The sequence below is a fragment of the Canis aureus genome, chromosome 38, assembly GCF_053574225.1.
Source record: "Canis aureus isolate CA01 chromosome 38, VMU_Caureus_v.1.0, whole genome shotgun sequence".
In the NCBI taxonomy this organism is placed as follows: domain Eukaryota; kingdom Metazoa; phylum Chordata; class Mammalia; order Carnivora; family Canidae; genus Canis; species Canis aureus.
The window spans coordinates 18415722-18435492 of NC_135648.1; the positions used below are offsets into that span (position 1 = coordinate 18415722).

General features: G+C 37.2%; 1 long non-coding RNA gene across 2 annotated transcripts in view; it reads left to right on the plus strand.

The window, feature by feature from the left end:
- Positions 1 to 2261, plus strand: part of LOC144307180 (uncharacterized) — an 87232-nt gene extending 84971 nt beyond the window's left edge. For both annotated transcript variants that reach the window (XR_013374108.1, XR_013374109.1), the window contains exon 6: positions 1956 to 2261. This is a non-coding gene — a long non-coding RNA (uncharacterized LOC144307180). The remainder of the gene's footprint in view (positions 1 to 1955) is intronic.
- Positions 2262 to 19771: the final 17510 nt, after the last annotated feature.

The window sequence follows — 19771 nt, forward strand, 5'->3', positions numbered from 1 at the left end:
CCTTTAAAAAAGAGGGTTGTTGTGTTTTTTCTATACACTGCTTTACACAGAGCACCATTAGTAGAGCTCCATGGGGCAAGATTTTATCCATGTCCATGATTTGGTTTCAGATGTATTTGAGGGAGAGTAATGAACTTGGCAGAATTTGAAACCTGGCAGTTGGACTTAAGAGTCCTCATTATTAACCTTATGCTCTCTTCAGTGTTACCATTCCAAGGTTCTAGGTTTGGGAGAGGCATAAGAAACCCAATGTAAATCTGGAAACTGGTATGTGAACCCACAATTAAAAAAAAATATATATATATAACCTAAATAATTACAGTTTGTGGCAAAACAGGTGTCCTAGTGCCTAGTGTATGGGTGGGACAGGCTGGGGATGCAGCTTTCTGCTGTGCCTCTTGCATGGTGGTGTCGAAGTAAAGCCTGGGGGTGAAAGCCCTTGCTACCTAATAACTGCCTCTGCCACTGCTCAGTTTGGTGAGCTACGTTGGCTTAGCTTCTCTGGGATTTCATTCCTTCTTCTTCAAACAAAATGATCATTTAGTCCCCTCCTCTTTTTGTTTTGATTTTTAGGATTTAAAATTTTCAGAGCATTTTTAGGTTCATAGCAAAATTGAAAAGAAGATAGAGAAATTTCTCATAAACCCTTTGCCATACATGTATCTTTAAGCTTTTTCACTTCTAAAATTCTATGACAGATTTAGTTTTTCTATTTTTTTTTTAAGGACCTCTTAAGTTCTTACCTGTCATGAGTCAGCCATTTATGTAAAAAAGGACATGAAAGTGTTCTCCTGGGGGGTAGTTTTATTGCTAAATGGAGTCAAACCATGTAGGGTAGAAAATTGGACTACAAAGTTTTATTTTTTTCTTCTGATGCACAGTATTTTTTAAAAATTTAAAAGTATTTTATTTAGTTGTGAGAGAATGCAAGAGTGAGCACAAGCAGGGGGAGCATCAGGCTCCCCACTGAGCAGAAAGCATGCTTGGCAGTGGAGGGGGGCTCAATTACAGGACCCTGAGATCAAGACCTGAGCTGAACGTAGACCCTTCACCAATTGAGCTACCCAGGCACCCCTGTTACGCAGTATAAGAGTTTAGGAAGGCCTAGGTGACTCAGTGGTTGAGCGTCTACCTTTGTTTCATGTAGTGATCCTGGCATCCTGGAATCCAGTCCCCACATCAGGCTCCCAGCAGGGAGCCTTGCTTCTTTTTCTGCCTATATCTCTGCCTCTCTCTCTGGGTCTCTAATGAATAAGTAAAATCTTAAAAAAAAAAAAAAATTAGTTTAGCGAAGGTAAGTTACAAACCATAAATAGAAAGTGCATTAGTTTATTTTTGAAATTTATCCTTTTAGAATTGAAATTTTAACACACATTACCTTATGAGTACAACATAGCAGATGCCTTATGTTAAGGAGAAGCTCTATAGCTCTATGTTAAGGAGAAGCTCTTTGCCCTGTCCTGCTTTCATTTTTTTTCATAACACCTCAGTACCTGAAAATGTATTACATTCTTACTTCTATACTTGTTTATTGTCTGCTCCCCACTAGAGTGAGAGTTCTGTGGCGATGGTGGCTTGTTTTGCTCATATGGTATGTCATCAGGAGCACAGGAAACTTTTTTTTGGTAAAGGGCCAGATAATACTTCAGTCTCAATGGGTCACATGGTCTCTGCTACAACTTACTTAGCTCTGATGTTATAGTATGAGAGCAGATAAGTGAATGCTTAAGAATTTACGTGTGGCTGTATTCCAATAAAACTATTTACACAGGTAGGGGGTAGGCTGGAATTGGCTATCAGGTCATCGTTAGCTAACCTTTGATCCCAGAGCAGGTTCCGCCCTATGGTAGAAGCTCAATATCTCTTTACTATTTAAACTAATAAAACAGTAACCATTCATACGATAAACATTTCAAGAATTCTAATGCTTCTCTATTATCTTTATACCCTTCTAGGCTAAAGCTTCTATTCTGGAAGACCTATTCTTCCTTGACACATTATTTTCTACAAGACTTCATTTATGTAATGTTTGGCTTTGTGGACACCTGCTAAGGTTGGATCAGCTTCTTATTTGCCTTCAATAAGTGTCCTTTCTCTTGTTTTTCTGTCCTATCTTAAAGCCTGTCTTTTTATAAACAGTCTCTTATTGATTTTTTTCATGACATTTCCACCTTCTAAGCTTGTACTATTGCCCCAAGAATCATGTTTCTGGCTTACGTGATTTCTTGAGTGTAGAATTTTGAACTCGGAAACTATTGTATATACCCTCGTGATTCAAATAAATTCAGAGAAAGAAGTTCTTCAGGGTTCTTATTTAGACCTTATTTTGCTCTTAAAAGGGTTGTTAAAGTTGTACTTCTTCGTTGGGGAAGTGGGAAGAAAAAGGAATGAAAGGCAGTTTAAAACTGAGAGGCCCTTTAGGAATCTAACTTTTACATTTAAAAAATTATCTCCACCTTCCTCTGCACACCCCCCACTCATGCTCCCTTGCATGCACACTCTTTCTTTCTCTCAAATAAAATCTTAAAAAAAAAAAAAAAAAAGAATGAAAGCAGATCTAGAAATCCAAGGATTTTCCATACTGCTTTTGATTCCTGATTTTTGGGTTCTTCATAGATTTTAATTGACCAGAAGCTTAAAATTGAGTTATCATTGATACTGGGTCTGATGATTTTTCCCCTACCTAGAAGTTAGTCTGTTACTGTTTCATAGATGCTGGCAGAAAATAGAAAGCTACTGGTCAGAGGGCTTTATTGCTTGTGATACAGCAAGCAGCAGGATCAGCAGCATATTTGTAGTGGGTTACTTAACCCCAGGTCCTGTGGAAGGGACACAGTACAGATGAGATGTGTGCTAAGCATATGGTGGGTTTCCTTGTGACTGAGGAGCACTGAGGTTGGGGAATCCACTGCCATTATAAAGCAAGCAGTAAGCAAAACCTGCTTTGGCCAGGGGTGGGAGGTAATTTCATTTGTTAAGGTTATTCATAGTGGATACAACTCTGAAAATGGGACTGAAAAAGATGGATCAGGGCTTTGCATTCTTGCCACACCCAGCATGACACATAGGAGAACTCCAGGGGTATTTTACCTAACAATAGGAGACTTAGTGGAAACCAGAAATTCCATGAGTCTGATTTGAAGCAGCACAAGCTACTGGGTCAATTTCTAGATAAGAAATAAAGAGAAGCAGAATCTTAGGGGCTCCTATGGGCTCCAGTGAACCCCAAGTGCTTATTTCTTAGATATGATCTCTACTAGAGAATGAATAATGGCATATTCCATCTCATTACCTCTTTCCTGTTAGACACCAAAGTTTAAAACACACATACCTAATTAAAAATAGATGACTTCTGACTAAATAAATATTGCTCTAGAAAGTGAATATTTGAAGTTTCTTAGTTAAGGTTTTCTACAATTCTTAATACCATGGCTTAGTCTCTCAATCTTGAAACTTGTACCAAAGTTTCTTTTTTTAAATTTTTTTTTAATTTTTTAAATTTATTTATGATAGTCACAGAGAGAGAGAGAGAGAGAGAGAGAGAGAGGCAGAGACACAGGCAGAGGGAGAAGCAGGCTCCATGCACCGGGAGCCCGATGTGGGATTCGATCCCGGGTCTCCAGGATCGCGCCCTGGGCCAAAGGCAGGCGCTAAACCGCTGCGCCACCCAGGGATCCCCAAAGTTTCTTATTAAAACATTGGGTTCTTTCATTTTGTTGGAATGTTGTCAATTTGAAACTTTCATAAAACTCTGGCACTGAAGTAAAAGGAAGTCTGTAACACTGGCAAATTATTACAGGATTTTGATGGAATACATTTAAACCTAAGGAGTGCAGACACTGGTGTGGAGCTAGTAAACTGGATTTTCTTGGTATTTCTATCTATCTCCATTGCCATCACTCAGTAGGCATTCAGCCTGGTTTACTAGACTAAAAATGAGGGAAAGTTGTTCATATTTTTTATTCAGTTATTATAATAGGGTATTAACTTTTTCAGTTATTATAATAGGGTATAAAGACACATGAAGAAAGGTAATGAAAATCTCTCACATTCTTCAAAAGGACAAAGCAACTGAGTGATATAAAAATTAAAGTAAAAATATTTGGAAATCTGGATGTAGGAATATGACTGGTCAAGGGTTCTTTTGGACAAAAGCATTTAAATGGAATAATTTTTCCTGTTGGTTAAATAGAATGATAAAATTAGTGAGGGAAACATAATAAAAGTAGGGATTTTGAAATGCTAAGAATACATCAAAAGGAAAATTTTATTTGGTTATTCAAATTTAAAGTTTTGGCTTACTAGAGCTCAGTATTCTCTAACACCACTAAGTGGTGTTTAGCTATCTTTCTCTGTGCATCTGAGTTTTGTACAGAGTTGGTATTCCACATACTAAAAATGGATTTATAGAGTTGGTCTAAGAGAATACACTGCATTCCCTTTGATTCTGGCCCTGGCAATCTTTTATCTAATTTTGTGATTTTAACAGGTATTACTGGATCCCTACAATATAGAATGCATGTTTTTTTCTGCATATGAACAGGGTGGGAGCATATATATGTGTAATAGAAGACAAATACAAACCATATTAATTCAGATAATAGAGAGTTATAGGAGTTCATAAATCCAGGAAATTGATTGATGCGATCCACTGCATTAATAAACCAAAGGAGAAATATTATCTCGTTCAAAACAAAACACTTGATAAAGATTAATACCATGCAATGAAGGACTTCTTAAACCTCAAAGTCACCAACCATAAGGAACACGGTAATTAATTTGATACCCGAATTAAGATTTTCTCTTTGAGGGCAGCCTGGGTGGCTCAGTGGTTTAGCGCTGCCTTCAGCCTAGGACCTGATCCTGGAGACCCGGGATCGAGTCTCACGTTGGGCTCCCTGCATGGAGCCTGCTTCTCCCTCTGCCTGTGTCTCTGCCTCTCTCTCTCTCTCTCTCTGTCTTTCATGAATAAATAAATAAAATCTAAAAAAATTTTTTTTTTCTCTTTGAAAGTTACCATGTACACAATTAATAGGCAAGTGATAGAAATAAGAAAGTATTTGCAAAGCCTGATATTAATAAGGAGTTACTACCTGGAACATAACTAACTCTTGCATGTCCATAAGAGAAGAAAATCTAAAAGGGTACAAATAGATAAGTGACAGAAGAAGAAAACCAAAGGGCTAGTGGACATGTAAGAATGCTTAATTTCAAGTAACCAGAGAAATGAATATTTGGGCAATAATGAAATATCACTTCTTGGGCTCATCAAACTTTTTCTTAAAGGATCAGGTAATAATTTAGGTTTGGCAGATCTTTGTAGCTTGTTGAAGTTACTTAGCTCTGTCATTTAAGCATGAAAGCAACTACAGAGAATACATAAATGAACAGGAATGGCTATACTCCAATAAAACTTTACAAAAACAAGTGGGTTGCCCACAGGCCATAGTTGGCAGTCCTTTTCACTGCCAACCATTAGAAAGGTAGACCATGCCAAGTTTTTCAGGGATGCAGACATAATGAAACAGTCACACAGTATCGGCGGGAGTACAGATTGAGGTGGCAACCAGGTCTTACCTTGTCATATTAAATATTCTGTCTCACTAAGTAGCCTACAACCTAGTCTTTTTGCTTCTGGGTAAATATTCCAGACATTCTTTCAAAAATCCATGTGGGACATGCCTGAGACTGGTGAGAACTGGAGGCAGTCACTTATAGGGGGAGCAGGTGGCCAAAATATGGTCTATAGACTATATGGAGACTCCTGTAGAAGCTCTGTACCACAGAGTAAATGAACAGGTAGCTATATGGATAGAGTTAAAATGCATTTCTACTGAAAGGTAAAAACAGAAGGAAATACAAAGCAAAACTGCATTTGTGTAAATTAAAATCTATTTACATATCATGAAAATAATGAAATTTCTGGAACACAAAAGTACAGGTCTGAACATATTGGAATGCTTCGTACGGAGCAAGAGAGTGGGAAATGGGAATCAAAGGTGGTGTTTTGGATCCATGGTGACAGGGTGCTGTGAATTCAGGAAGGTAATAAACTCTACTCTGTCATGGAGAGAAAAGGGCTGAAGAGGCCTTACCTTTAAGCAAGCTGAGCTGATTGGAACCGGTGATAGCTTGCCACCAAAAGGAAGCCCAGCTTATACTTAATGTGAACAGCCTAGCTCCCTTAGCAGCTCATCCTGCTGGAGGGCAAGGCCAGCTTTTCTTTTCCAGGATCTTCCCTGTTTGAACTGATGCCATAGGAAACCTTCCCTGGCTCTGCTTCTGGTTCATGGACCCAAACCCCACCGTTACCAACTGGCTCCTTGTGGCTAATCTGTGTTCAAGGGCCTTTGTTTCAGGACCTGTTTTTGGCTCTCTGCCCTTGGCACTTGGTGTTTGCCATTTGCCATTACCTACAGTACTGTGTTAAATCCCTGCTCCTTCTCTTCTACAGCTGCAGGTCAGCCACAGTCAATCCCATCCCAGCTGCGGTGCCTCAGACTAGACCCATGAGACTGTAGGTAGGAGATTCCAGGTTTAAGTAGCAAAACCCAGATCTCTGTGTGTTAATTCAAGCTGCAAAGAGATGTCCAACACTGCTTTTCTAAGTCAATCCCTAAGAGGCTACTTACCTAAAATAAACAAATGAAGGAATAAATGAAGGACATAGGATCAAAGAGCCTTAGAAAATTTACTTGAAAGTTTAAACCCCGAATATATATAAACTTCTCTAAGTGAAAAATTGGAAGTATAGCAGATGTGTGTGTGTGTGTGTATATGTAAAAAAATATATATAAAATAAATATATATAAAATTCAGTGTTTCAGAGTATGGATAGCCTTATCCTTGCCAATCCACATACTTTCTATTTGGTGTTTCAGAGTCCCTAAATAACATTTTATATATATATATATATATATATATATATATATATATATATATATATATATATATACAGAACTGGGGAAAACAACTACTTCCTAAGCTTTTTGGAGGCTATTAAGAGTAGAACAGAAAATAGTATTTCTGGAAGGCTTTAAGTATTACCCTATCTCGAAGCAGATAAGATTTGGCCACTTTCTTCATCTACCTGCTTGGGTAATTATATATCCTACAGCAAGACAGCCTATATTTGATGGTAATAATTTACAGAGGTGAAATATATGCTACTTTCTTCAATGTAGGATGTTCATTTTTACAAAAGGGCTTAGCACAGTATTTAAAAAAAAATATTTTGTCTTAAGAGAAACTGATTTTTTAAAGTGAATTTGTTATATTTCCCATCTATATGTATTACAAACGAAGTAGCCATTTTTTCCAATGCATCTTAGTATACTTCATATGTACCTACAAATTCTTCATTTTTTAAGAATGTTTTTTCCTGCTCACTGTGGAAATGCCTCATTGAATAACTTCAGCTTACATTCCAATTTCCTGTTGGTTATAATACAAACGGCCTGTTCAATAAGAAAGCAAAGACCTTAAAGAGATGACTCTTTTTCATAACCTTATGGAAACAGTTTAGCCGTAGCTTTTGTAATTCTGATCAGCCACTAAAGTCATTAGCCATATTTCATTCCCCCAAATCCCAACATGCAAACATGTTTAACAGTCTTATTCTGGCCTTGATACTGTGATCAGCAAGTTTCCTCTCGTGGTGACAATCCATTTTCAATGTCAGACCTTCAAGTTCTTTACTTTTGTCGGTATGCTTGGCAGGTATCCTTCCTTCTCCATTGCTCCTTGATTTTTTTCTCAGCCTCCTGATTGTGTCAGCATTGACTTTTTAGTGAGTGTGAGGAAAAGTTTGATTTCTCCTGATGGAATGACTGGTTATGGATTTCTTTTTATTTTTTTCCTTTCTCTTATGAAAGTAATCATTTTTCTTTCTTGTGACAAAAGTGATCTGACTGCCTACAATTGTCAATTTATTCAAGCTGGGCAGGAGGGATGACAGGGTGCAAAAGCATGGTGGTATTAGGGGAATGGTTCTGGCTCTGAAGTCAGTGTATTTTTGAAAGGTTTTTAAAAAATTAGTTTGCAATTTTATCAGAAGAAACTAAACGCCTGTGTTTTTAGGAGAATATGTTTTATAAAAATAAGTAAACATATCTTGAGTAGTATAAACTAGCTTGACTCTAGTAAGTCAAGCAAAAGTACTGGCTGTTGGATTTATGATGTCTTAGGAGGATTTTTTTTAAAGGATTTTTTTTTTCTATTTCATTCTTTCAAAAACATAATCCTCTAGATTTAAAGGGATTCATGGTTGTTTCAAAGGAGGGGGTGGGTCTGAGCTATTAAAGGTCTCTTGGGCAGCTGGAATGCTGAAGCCTCTGAGTGGGTAATGTAAATCAGCAAGATGTTTTTTCTTTTAGTTACAGAGCTGTGAGGGGAAAAAAAAAAAAAAGCCTTGCTTACATGAATTCAGGGGGAGTAGGAAATTGGATATGAACCCTATTTTAGTAAAACAAAACAAACCTAATCAAGGACAAGAGCTGTTAACTTTTTTCTCTGATATATAAAGCAGGAATGAAGTACAGTGTTAGGTAACTACCCATAAGGCACTTCAGTGTTTGATGACTGATTAAAAATACCAGAGAACTTTGCTACTGCTAGGAAATAGAGTGAAACCATACATAGTTGTTCACATTGGGTGGCTGGCATCTTTGGACGGGGGAGTCTTACAGTATCAGCTGTTTAGCCTCATATAGCTGTATAAGTTTAGCAGAACCACACATGAAGCTCATGCTATAACTCAGATACACAAAAAAGCGTAGTTCTTTCTTTTATCTATAAACAATCTGATTTAAATGTTAGTGTAGTCCGGTAAGAATTCCTTTTGGGTAATTCCCAGTCTTCCTTGGATAAGAATGCTTATTCTGTTTCAGCAGAGATATGAGGGAAGGGACATGGCTGTGCAATATCACGATGAGCCAGAAGCATTGGAGCCCCTGGCTAGAAAGTCTTTCCTCTCCTCTGGTATCCAGGGCAAAACCTCTTACCAACTTGGGTTCTTTTCCTTGCAGGCACTTGTAACCAAAGTCTGAGACTGATGTTGCTATTATATGGTCTCTTTCGGATTAGTTTCTGTTAGGTGCAGGTCTCTGAATGTCTGATATGTCCTGAAGCCACTGGCCTTCCTTTTTCTATCCAACCCAGACTGTGCACGGGGCCCTTTTGCTTGGCTACTCTTCAATTCAGAATCCCGTACATAGAAGTTCCTTGGTGATTCTAGCTGCATGAGTACACAGCACCTCTCCCTCCCCCATGGCACATTTGCTATGATGTGTCTTACTCAAGATTAGGAAGTGACAGCTCTGCCGGCCTTGTTATCCTCCTTTGATTATTGGGAGCTGTGACTACTTACTTTACCTTCCTCCCTTCTGTTTCTTTGCTCTCTGCCTCATAACTCTCAGGGAGAGACTTAGAGTGACTGACTATCCTGATTTTGCTCAGGACTGAGGGGTTTCCCTGGACACAGGATTTTCAGTATTAAAACCTGGAAAGCCTCAGGTGGATTGGGATGAACTGGTCACCTTCCTTCTCAACACCAATCTATTGAGTCATTCTTAATAGTAAGTAGGGATATATTCTGCGCAGATAGAACTCTATGATCTAAATTCCTCCTGCCTTGTTAATGATATTCTGATGAGGGAGCTAAAGGAATCTAACAAATCTTTTTCAAGATTTGCTTCAAAATCCTATTTATAAAAGTTCAATACATAGTCTCACTCTTGTAGAACTCGCCGTTCCCATCCCAGAAGAAGGCTATCTGAAGCCAACTATAGTGAAGATCACACATTTAGAAAAAATGAAGGAGAGAAGCATGAAAACTAGTAACAACATTATGTAAAAAAAATCTTTTAAGATTAGAATAAGCCTATCCACAAACTAACCGAAATACTGGATTTCAAAGTGAATTTGTGTGATAGCAAAGTTTTACCAGAGCCCTTTCCTAGGTTCAATTTGGCTTTTATTAAGCAATATGTGCATACACATGTGTAGATATTTGCATGTACATGTACACATATGTATTTATATATAAATAAGTTTTTATTTAAATTCAGCATACATCCTCAAAAAAATATGTTCCTTAAAACTACCTTGTTCCATTTGCTAGTGTTTTTCCAGTGTAATGCATTTCTTGATTGGTATTTTATAGAAATTCTCGTAGAAATAAAACAAATCTTTCATCATCTCATTCATGACTGTTTACATTTTAAATTACTGCATATGAATAGACACCATGTCTTTCCGGTTTGTTTTTCAATTTCCACTGCCTAGCATATTTCGTGGTATTCAGTACTTTTAGAGTGAGTGACTAAATTTTGAGGTCGTTTGTAACTAATGTTTAAGAATCAGGATTTATCTCTGTATCATGTGTACGAAGCAGACATTTGAAATAAATGGAGAATGAGGTCTGTAATAGCTCCATGAAGAAGTATTTCTATTTTGTTAGCTTTGTTAGTTATCCCTGGTACATAGAATAGGTTCCATCCCTAACCAAGGTTTCCTTCCATACATGTTTGTTGGATTAGTGAAACAAATAACCATTAACTGCAAATATTTGTAGTTATCTGTGGTAGATAGAATAATGGTCCCCTAACAACATCTACCTCCTAAATCCTGGAACCTGAGAATGTTACCTTAACCTGGCAAAAAGAAATTTAAGTGGCAGATGGAATTAAGCTTGCATGCTAATCAGTTGACCTTAAAATAGGAAAATGTTGCTGGATTACCCAGATGGTTCCCATATAATCAGAAGTTTCCTTAAATGTGAACTAGGGAAGCAGAAGAGTCAGTCTTAGTGGGATGTGAGAAAGTAAGAAGAGAGTTATTGCTGATTTTGAAGATGGAAACAGGCCACAAGCAATGGAATGCAGGCAGCCTCTAGAAGCTGGAAAAGGCAAGAATATGGAGCCTCCAGAAAGATTTGTGGTTCTGCTGAGACCTTCATTTTAGCCAAGATCCATTTTGGACTGCTGATCTTCAGAATTATAATATAACAAACCAGCCACTAGGTTTATAGTAATTGTTATAGCAGCAATGGGAAAGTAATATGTGATCAAAACAGTAAATTTACCATTATTTTCATTGTTATAATATTTTAAGATAGAACCTAAAAAGCACTTATACTAGTAAAATGTCACTCATTTTTAAATTTGTTTCACATTAAATGTCATTTAATAAAGGGTTTTCTTTTTAAGGTTAAAAGTATAATTTTTATATGAACAAGGCTCTATAGAACTAGCTTTTGAAGATTTTAAGATTATTTTCTCTTAGCCTTACTAAACAATTAGGGTATTTTTAAAATAACTTTCATAAAATCCTTTTCTCTTGAGAAGATTAACTACCAGATTAATCTTCATTGTTGAATATATTACCAAACAAAAGAAGATACCCTGCAATTGTAAAACCTTTTTATCCAGATATACTCGCTGTTAATGTATTTATGTATACCTATCTGGTTTTTTGAAATGTTTATGCATATATTTTTTTATAAATTGTTTTTATAGTATATGTATGGTTTCACCTGGTATTAAACACTTCATAAGTATTTTCCATATTATTAAACATTCTCTGTAATAAACTTTTTTCCTATCTTTTAACAAATACTGACTTTATTTCTGGTATAATGGTTATATTAGTTTTAAGTGTACAGTATAGTGATTCAAGAATTCTATACATTATTCAGTGCTCATGATCATCAGTGTGCTCTGAATTCCCTTCACCTATTTCACCCATCCCCCCAACTACCTCCCTTCTGTGACCACCAGTTTTCTATTTAAGAGACTGTTTTTGATTTCTTCCTTTGTTCCTTAAAGATCACATATGGTGAAATCTTCTGGTATTTGTCTTTTTCTCACTGGATTATTTCGCTGAGCATTATACCCTCTAGATCTTTCTCTGTTGTTGCAAATGGCAAGATTTCATTCCATTTTATGGCTGAATAATATCCCATTGTGTGTATACACATACCACTTTAAAAATGTTTTAAGGATTTGTCTACAGTGTATATGAGCAAGGGTGGAGGAGGAGCAGAGAGAGAGGAGAAGAGAATCTCAAAGCAGACTCCCCACTTAATTTGGAGCTGATATGGGGCTTGATCTCATGACCCTGAGATCATGACCTGAGCTGAAACCAAGAGTTGGACATTTAAACAAATGAGCCACCCAGGTGTCCGTGAATACTACTTCTTTATGTCTTCATCTGTCCATGGACACTTGGGCTGCTTTTAGTTTGGCTATTTTAAATAATGCTGTAGTAAACACAGGAGTGCATGTATCTCCTCAAATTAGTGATTTTGTATTCCTTGGATAAATACCCACTAGTGCAATTACTGGATTTTAGGGTAGTTCTATTTTTCTTTTTGAGGAACCTTTATACTGTCTTCCACAGAGGCTGCACCAGTTTGCATTCCCACCAAGAGTGTCCAAGGGTTCATTTTTCTCCACATTCTCACCACTACTTGTCTCCTGAATTTTTTATTTTAGTCATTCTGACAAGTGTCAGATGATATCTCATTGTGGTTTTAGTTTTCATTTTCCCGTTGATGAGATGAGCATCATTACATATGTCCATTGGCCATATGAGTGTCGCCTTTGGAGAAATATTTTGTTCATGACTTTGGCACATTTTTTAATTGGATTATTTGGGGGGGGGTTTGGTATTGAGTTGTAGAAGTTCTTTATATATTTTAGATACTAACCCTTTACCACATATGTCATTTGCTAATATTTTCCATTTAGTGGGTTGCCTTTTAGTTTTGTTGATTGTTTCCTTTGCTGTGCAGAAGCTGTTTATTTTTATGTAGTCCCAGTAGTTTATTTTTGCTTTTATTTTCTGTGTCTCAAGAGTCCTATCCAGAAGGATATCGCTATGATCATGGTCAGAGAAATCGCTGCCTTTGCTGTCTTCTAGGATTTTACGGTTTTAGGTCTCACATCTAGGTTTTTTCATTCATAAGTTTCTTTTGTATATTTTGTACAAAGACTATAGTCTACTTTTATTCTTTTGCATGTTGCTGTCCAGTTTTCCCAATACCATTTGTGGAAGAGATTATCTTTTTTCCATCACATAGTCTTTTCTTTGGTCGGAGATTACTTGATCATGTAATTATGGGTTTGTTTCTGGCTTTCTGTTCTACTGATCTATATGTCTCTTGTGCCAGTAGCATACTGTTTTTATTATTAAAGCTTCATAATCTAACTTGAAGTCTGGAATTGTGATGCCTGAAGTTTTTTTCTTTATCAAGGTTTTTGTAGTTCTTTGATCTTCTCTTCCTCTTTTATGGTTTGCTGGCTTTCATTAGTGATATACTTGGGTTCCTTTCTATTTTTTGCATATCTGTTACTGGTTTTGGTTTGTGGTTACTATTAGGTTTGTATATAACATCTTCGGCATATAGCAGTCTATATTAGGTTGATGGTTGCTTACGTTTAAGCCTATTCTTTACTCCTCTCTCCCCGTGTTTTAGGTATATGGTGTCATACTAAATCTTTTTATTTTGGGGGGAGTCTCTTGCCTGGTTTTTACAAATATATTTATTTTTACTGCTTTTGTATTTCCTACTTTTTAAAAATTTTTTTAAGATTGTATTTATTTATTCATGAAAGGCAGAGAGAGAGAGAGAGAGAGAGAGAGAGTCAGAGACACAGGCAGAGGGAGAAGCAGGCTCCATGCAGGGAGCCCGACATGGGACTCAATCCCAGGACTCCAGGATCACACCCTCTGCCGAAGGCAGGCACTAAACTGCTGAGCCACCCAGGCGTCCCTTTCCTACTTTTCTTAATCTGATTTCATAGTCTTTCCCTTCCATTCAAAGTCCCCTTTAACATTTCTTATAGGGCTACTTTAGTGGTCATAAAGTTCTTTAACTTTTATTTGAGAAGCTCTATCTTCCTTTCTATTCTTAATGGTAACCTTGCCTGGAGAGTGTTCTTGTCTGTAGATTTTTCCTTTTTAGCACTTAGACTGTATCATTCCACTCCCTCTGGCTTGAAGAATTTCTGCTGAAAAATCAAATGATCATCATATGGTTTTCCTCTTGTATATAACTGTCTTTTCCCTTGCTGATTTTAAAATCGCCTTTGTAACTACTTTTTGCCATTTTAATTTCCATGTGTCTTGGTGTGGACCTCCTTTGGTTGATTTTGTTTGGGGGCTCTCTGTGCCTTCTGGATCTGGCTGTTTCTTCACCTGGATTAGAAAAATTTCCAGCTACTTATTCAAATAAAATTTCTCCTTTTTTCTCTCTCTTCTTCTGGGTTCCCTATAATGTGAATGTTACTATGTTTGATGGAGTAACTGAGTTGCCCTGGTCTATTCTCACTTTTCATAATTTCTTTTCCTCTCCCCTTCTCAGCTTAATTACTTTCAATTACTCTGTCTCCAGATTGCTAATTTCTTTCTCTGTTTTTTTCTCGCCTATTTATTTTATCTAGTGTATTTTGTTTCATTTACTGTGTTCTTTATCTCTGATTGGATCCTTTTTATCTCTATCTTCAGGGTCTCACTGATGTCCTCCACTTTTTTCTCAAGTCCAATGACTATCTTTATGATCATTACTTTAAATTCTGTATCAAGCATTTTACGTACTTCAATTTTGCCTACATCTCTTGCTGTGGTTTTGTCCTGTTCTTTAATTTGGGACATGTTCCTCTGTCTCCTCATTTTATTTAACTCCTCATGTTTATTTCTCTGTGTTAGGAAAAACAGTTATGTCTCTCCTTGTGAAAGTAATAACTTTATGCAGAAGAGGTCCTATAGTGCCTTACAGTGCTGTATCTCCTGTTCATCAGAACTTGGCACTTCAGGGATGTTCTCTGAGCCCTGCTGTTGTGTTTTGGCCACTCTTTCCTCAATCCAGTCATCAGCAGTGACTCTTTTTGCCAGTTACAGGCAGTATTTTGTCCCTGTGGCATTAGTGGACCAGTATAAGGCCACCTTGGGCTTAGGTTTAGTCAGAACAGGTATTTGCCAAAGATTCAGCAGCACTAAACTGCAAGGCATTTTTTCCGTGTTGTTCCCTGAAAAACTTTGTTGGTGAGATGAGCCTGCAATTAGATCATCTGTCTGCCTCCAGCCTCCTGCTGGGGCTGCAGTCTGAATGGTGTGTGTTTATCTTCCCCTCTCACCAGGGCAGGAGTCACTTTGGAGTTGTGCTAGCCCCTGTGGGTGCTGGTTTTGAATGGTCTCTGGCCAGGAGTGTATTGGAGGGGGTGGGGCATGTGTTGCTCACAAAGTTTGCATGTCCGAGAGGCCATGGCACTGAGCCATCCCAGGCATGCAGTTTTAACAAAGTGTGGGCAGGTCTTCCATAACAGGGGGCCTCCACCACCAGGACTGAGGCCCTGCAAAGTGTATTTGTTTAGAGACACAGTGTTGGAAAGGTTTGTTTGGTCTTATGGGGGAGGAATCTTCAGTGCTAGGACTGAAGAAAGTGCCGGTAGAAAGGGCAGATGCACGGAAGCCTAGGAGGATGTGGCTTGGTGTAAGCAAGTCAGATAGTGAGTGTCAGCCCTGTGCTGGTCTGAACAGGTGACCTTGTGTTTATGTGGTCAGATAGGGGAGAGAGATGGCACTTGCGAGCTCTTTTGTTCTTGGAGGAGTCTTATATTGATTTTTATCTCTCCAGATGGATTCCGAGATGAGTAAACTACTCCTTCCCTCTGTGGCCCAGGTCGTTTTTCAGACTGCCATGTCAATGATGTATCTTAATGAGCTGTTACTTTCATTAAGGGTCTGGACTCAGTTTCCTCTCACCCTCCTGGCTCTCCCAGAGCTAAACCTGTTAATTTTTAAAGTTTTCAAAGCCAAGTGTTATGGGAATTCATCTTTTCTGTGTGGGCTCACTGGTATGAGTCTGTTTCTTTCCCCTCCTAGCATTCCTGTGGATAGATAGACCTGTTTAACTCCTCACCATGTCTCTGCCCTTCTCACCTTCTTCTTGTGCTCTCTCTACATTTAATTGCGGAATTTTTTCTGCCAGTCTTCCAGTAGTTTTCTTGGCTATTTATACTGACATGAGTGTTAGCCATGTGGGACAGAATGAAGTTAGGGTCCTCCTACTTGGCCATCTTCTGAACTTTCTATAAATATTAGTAAGGTTTGACCTTTCCATTTTTTTTTTTTTTTTTGTGAACTGTCCATTTTATGTTGGGATAGTTGGCAGCTTATTGATTTATTATAGTCCTTTACATACTAAATATATTAACATTATTTTATGTTTGTGTTTTACCTTTCAATTTTATAATTATTATTTTTTTTTTTTGAAAGTGAAGCTTTGTAATCTTATGTAGGCAAACATGTCAGTCTTGTTTTTAAAGATTCTTCCTTGGTAGTTCTTTTTTTTAAGATTTTTTTTTTAATTTAAATTCAATTAGCTGACATATAGTATATACTCAGCTGCAGATGTAATGTTCAGTAATTTATCAGTTGCATATAACACCCAGTGCTCATATGCCCTCCTTAATGCCCATCATCAAATTACCCCATCCCCCTACTCACCTCCCCAAGATTTTATTTAGAGAGAGACTGAGTGTGTGGTGGTGGGGAGCAAAGGCAGAGAATCTCAAGCAGATTCTGTGCAGAGCATGAAGCACAATGTGGGGCTCAATCCCACAACCCTGAGATCATGCCCCAAGCCAAAACCAAGAGTCATCTTAACTGACTGTATCACTCAGGTGCTCCCTCTTGGTAATCTTATATAGAAGAAGACACTTATCCACTGTGATGTAAATAGTTGCCAATTTTTATTACTAGTGTTTTATTTTTTTAATCATTACTCAACTGTTTTTGTTATATATAGTCTTAAATGAAGATTGCTTTTTCATTTCACATGATTAAATAATTGTGAATTTATTAATTTACTATGCTAGTTTCATACCAAAATGTCCTGTGATAATTTGTTATTTACTGGGATCTTATTTGGCTCTTTATTTTATTGGTTTATCTCTTAGGCTAGTATTTTTATCACACTCATAAATAGTATTTTGAAAATGTTTATAGACCCTTAAAAAGAAGTGCATTCAGCATTTGTAGGTTCAAAATCTTAAAGTTTAGTGTCTGTTAAATCATCCTTATTAGTTGTAGTTTGCTAATTCTCTGTATCCTGATTTTTTCTGACCACTTGGTCTTTGCTTGAAGATGGTATGTCTTCTATTATTGTTCTTTGTCAGCTTTTTAAAAGCATTTGCTTTTTAAAGTATTTTACTATTGTGGTATCTGATAAATAGCCACTCAGGATATATCATTTCTAAAGATTTCATTTTTATTAATATAAAACAACCCTCTTTATGACATATGCTATCTTTGCCTTGGATTTGACTCTTTCTGATATAGATATTGACATACTCTTTATTGCTCCACCTGATATAGCTTTGACTTTGACTTTTAATTTTCTGTGTATTTTTGTCTTAAATTGCTACTTGAGTGACATTGCTTTTTCATAATCATTTTTTTAAAGGGTCTAATTCTTGTGTGTGTATACTTATTTCTTTCCTGTGTTATGTTCTTAAAATAATTTCTGGCACTTTTTTGGCCTTTTTGTTACTAGCCAGTAAGACTACAAGTCAGCACAGTAGCATAATATAAGGTCCTAGATAATACGAACACTCCCATATACATTGTATAAGTTTGTCCTGGTCAGAAACCTCATTTATGAACCTTTTAGTTAAAAAGTTGGACCTTTGGGATGCCTGAATGGCTCAGCGGTTGAGCGTCCACCTTTGGCTCAGGGCGTGATTCCTGGTCCAGGGATTGAGTCCGGCATTGGGCTCCCTGCGGGGATCCTGCTTCTCCCTCTCTCTCTCTGTGTCTTTCAGTAATAAGTAAATAAAATCTTAAAAAAAAGCTGGACCTTTGACATCCCATATCTACCTCAAGAGTAGTTTAATATGTTGAGTCCTAAATCCTATGCCAGTGTCACAGGTATCCAATGATTGCATCTTTGTTGGATGTAGAGATCTTTGCTTCTTATTGTCTTTTTCTGATAGTTACCAATTCAGTGCACTGAAAGCTACAGTTTGCAATATATATTTTCTTCCTGTGTGGGGTCTTTGTATATTAGAAACAGTTCAACCTAGAATGCATCAGACCATGGTTAGTACCTAATACTTTCTGATTTACTGATTTCTCAAGGGTATAGCTATGAATTTTAAGTGAAGTATAATGGAGTAAAATTCTCTGGTTGTCTGAAAAATCAGTATGTGTGGGTAAAAGATATAATACCAAACCTAGGTGTGAGGTTCGAGTGTGTATTTGGAGTCATGTCGTTATACCGTAGAGCATGCATTAGAGTCAGCTTACGACTGCAATTCTCCTTCTAGCTTCCAAGGTTTTATAATTAGTAGGTAGTCTTGGGGTATTGCAACAACAGGTGTGCTTTCATTCTTTTCTAAAAGGATTATTGAAATACTGAATCTTCTTTTTGAATTTTTAAATGCATTTTACTAATGCATTTACTTTATGCATTACCATTTTACTCAATTCCTAACCAAGCTTAGTTGAAAACTGGTACTTGGCCTTTCTCACTTCATTGCTATTCCTGTATGACTAGAAGATCAGTCTCTCCATATTTCCTTCTCTTCCCAGTCCAGTCTGCCTTGTGTACAGCTGCCAAGTTAATGTTCTTAAAGTTTCCCATGGCTTTAATTCAATGCATCCACCCCAGTATGGCATGGAAGGCTGCCATCATTTGATTTCAGCCTTTTCCATGTGATGCTTTTCTGTTGTATCCGTCTGTCCTCCTTTCTGTGTTCTGAACATTCTGGTTATCTACTACTGTGTCTTCTCTCATTGTTCTCTCTACCTGGAGTGCAATTCCTTTCTCTTTCTCCTATTACCAACTGTAAAAAAAAAAAAAAAAAAAAAAAAAAAAAAAAGCCTTTTTAGTCTTCTAGGCTAGTCTTAGCAGAACCTACTCCCTGGGGTTGTTCCTAGTTTCTCTGTTGCACATAGACTATTTTCAACTTTGCTGTTCTATAATTCTCTGTTCTTGAGTGATTCTTGCTTTTCTGTATCTTGAGTTATCCCTTGTTGACTCCTATTTTCATCTAATGTCTCTATTACCTGTCTATCCTCTAACTGCCTGGTATCATTTTACAAGTAACTTGGTAGGTTGAAATTGGGACATTTGAAAAGTTTGACCAATTGTGACAATTAATTGCCATGTGTTTTTTTTCTTTTTTTAATTTAAATTTTGTTAGCTAACATACAGTGCAATATTGGTTTTTGGAGAATAATTCAATAATTTATCACTTCACAAGTGCCCTCTTTAATACCATGACCCAGCTAGCCCATCCTCCACCCACCTCCCTCCATCAACCCTCAGTTTGTTCTCTTAACATTAAGAGTCACGTGGTTTTACTAGCCATTTACCCCTTTCGCACTTCTGTGTACTCTGTGTAAAATGGAAGTGAAGGTGCAGCTTATCCATATACTCTTCAAGGGCATGTTTTTTTGCTCTTTGACAGACTTTCACCAAAATGTTAAAATGAATTCTCCCTTTTATACTTTATTAGCTACTGTCTGGTAAACTTTCTGCTTCCTAGGATGGATTTTGTAGAATTCTTCCATTTTCTTTTTGTTCCATTTTTCCTCTTGCCCTAAATTAGCATCACTGTAGCATAAGAACTTGTAAATCTCTTTTGGAATTTTCATCTAGTAAAGCTCATGGACCCTCCAAGATCTTATCTTAATTAGACATGGAAGAAAGGAGTTGAGTTATTAAATTTGAAACTTGACTTTTATGTGAGAATTTGAATAAGTA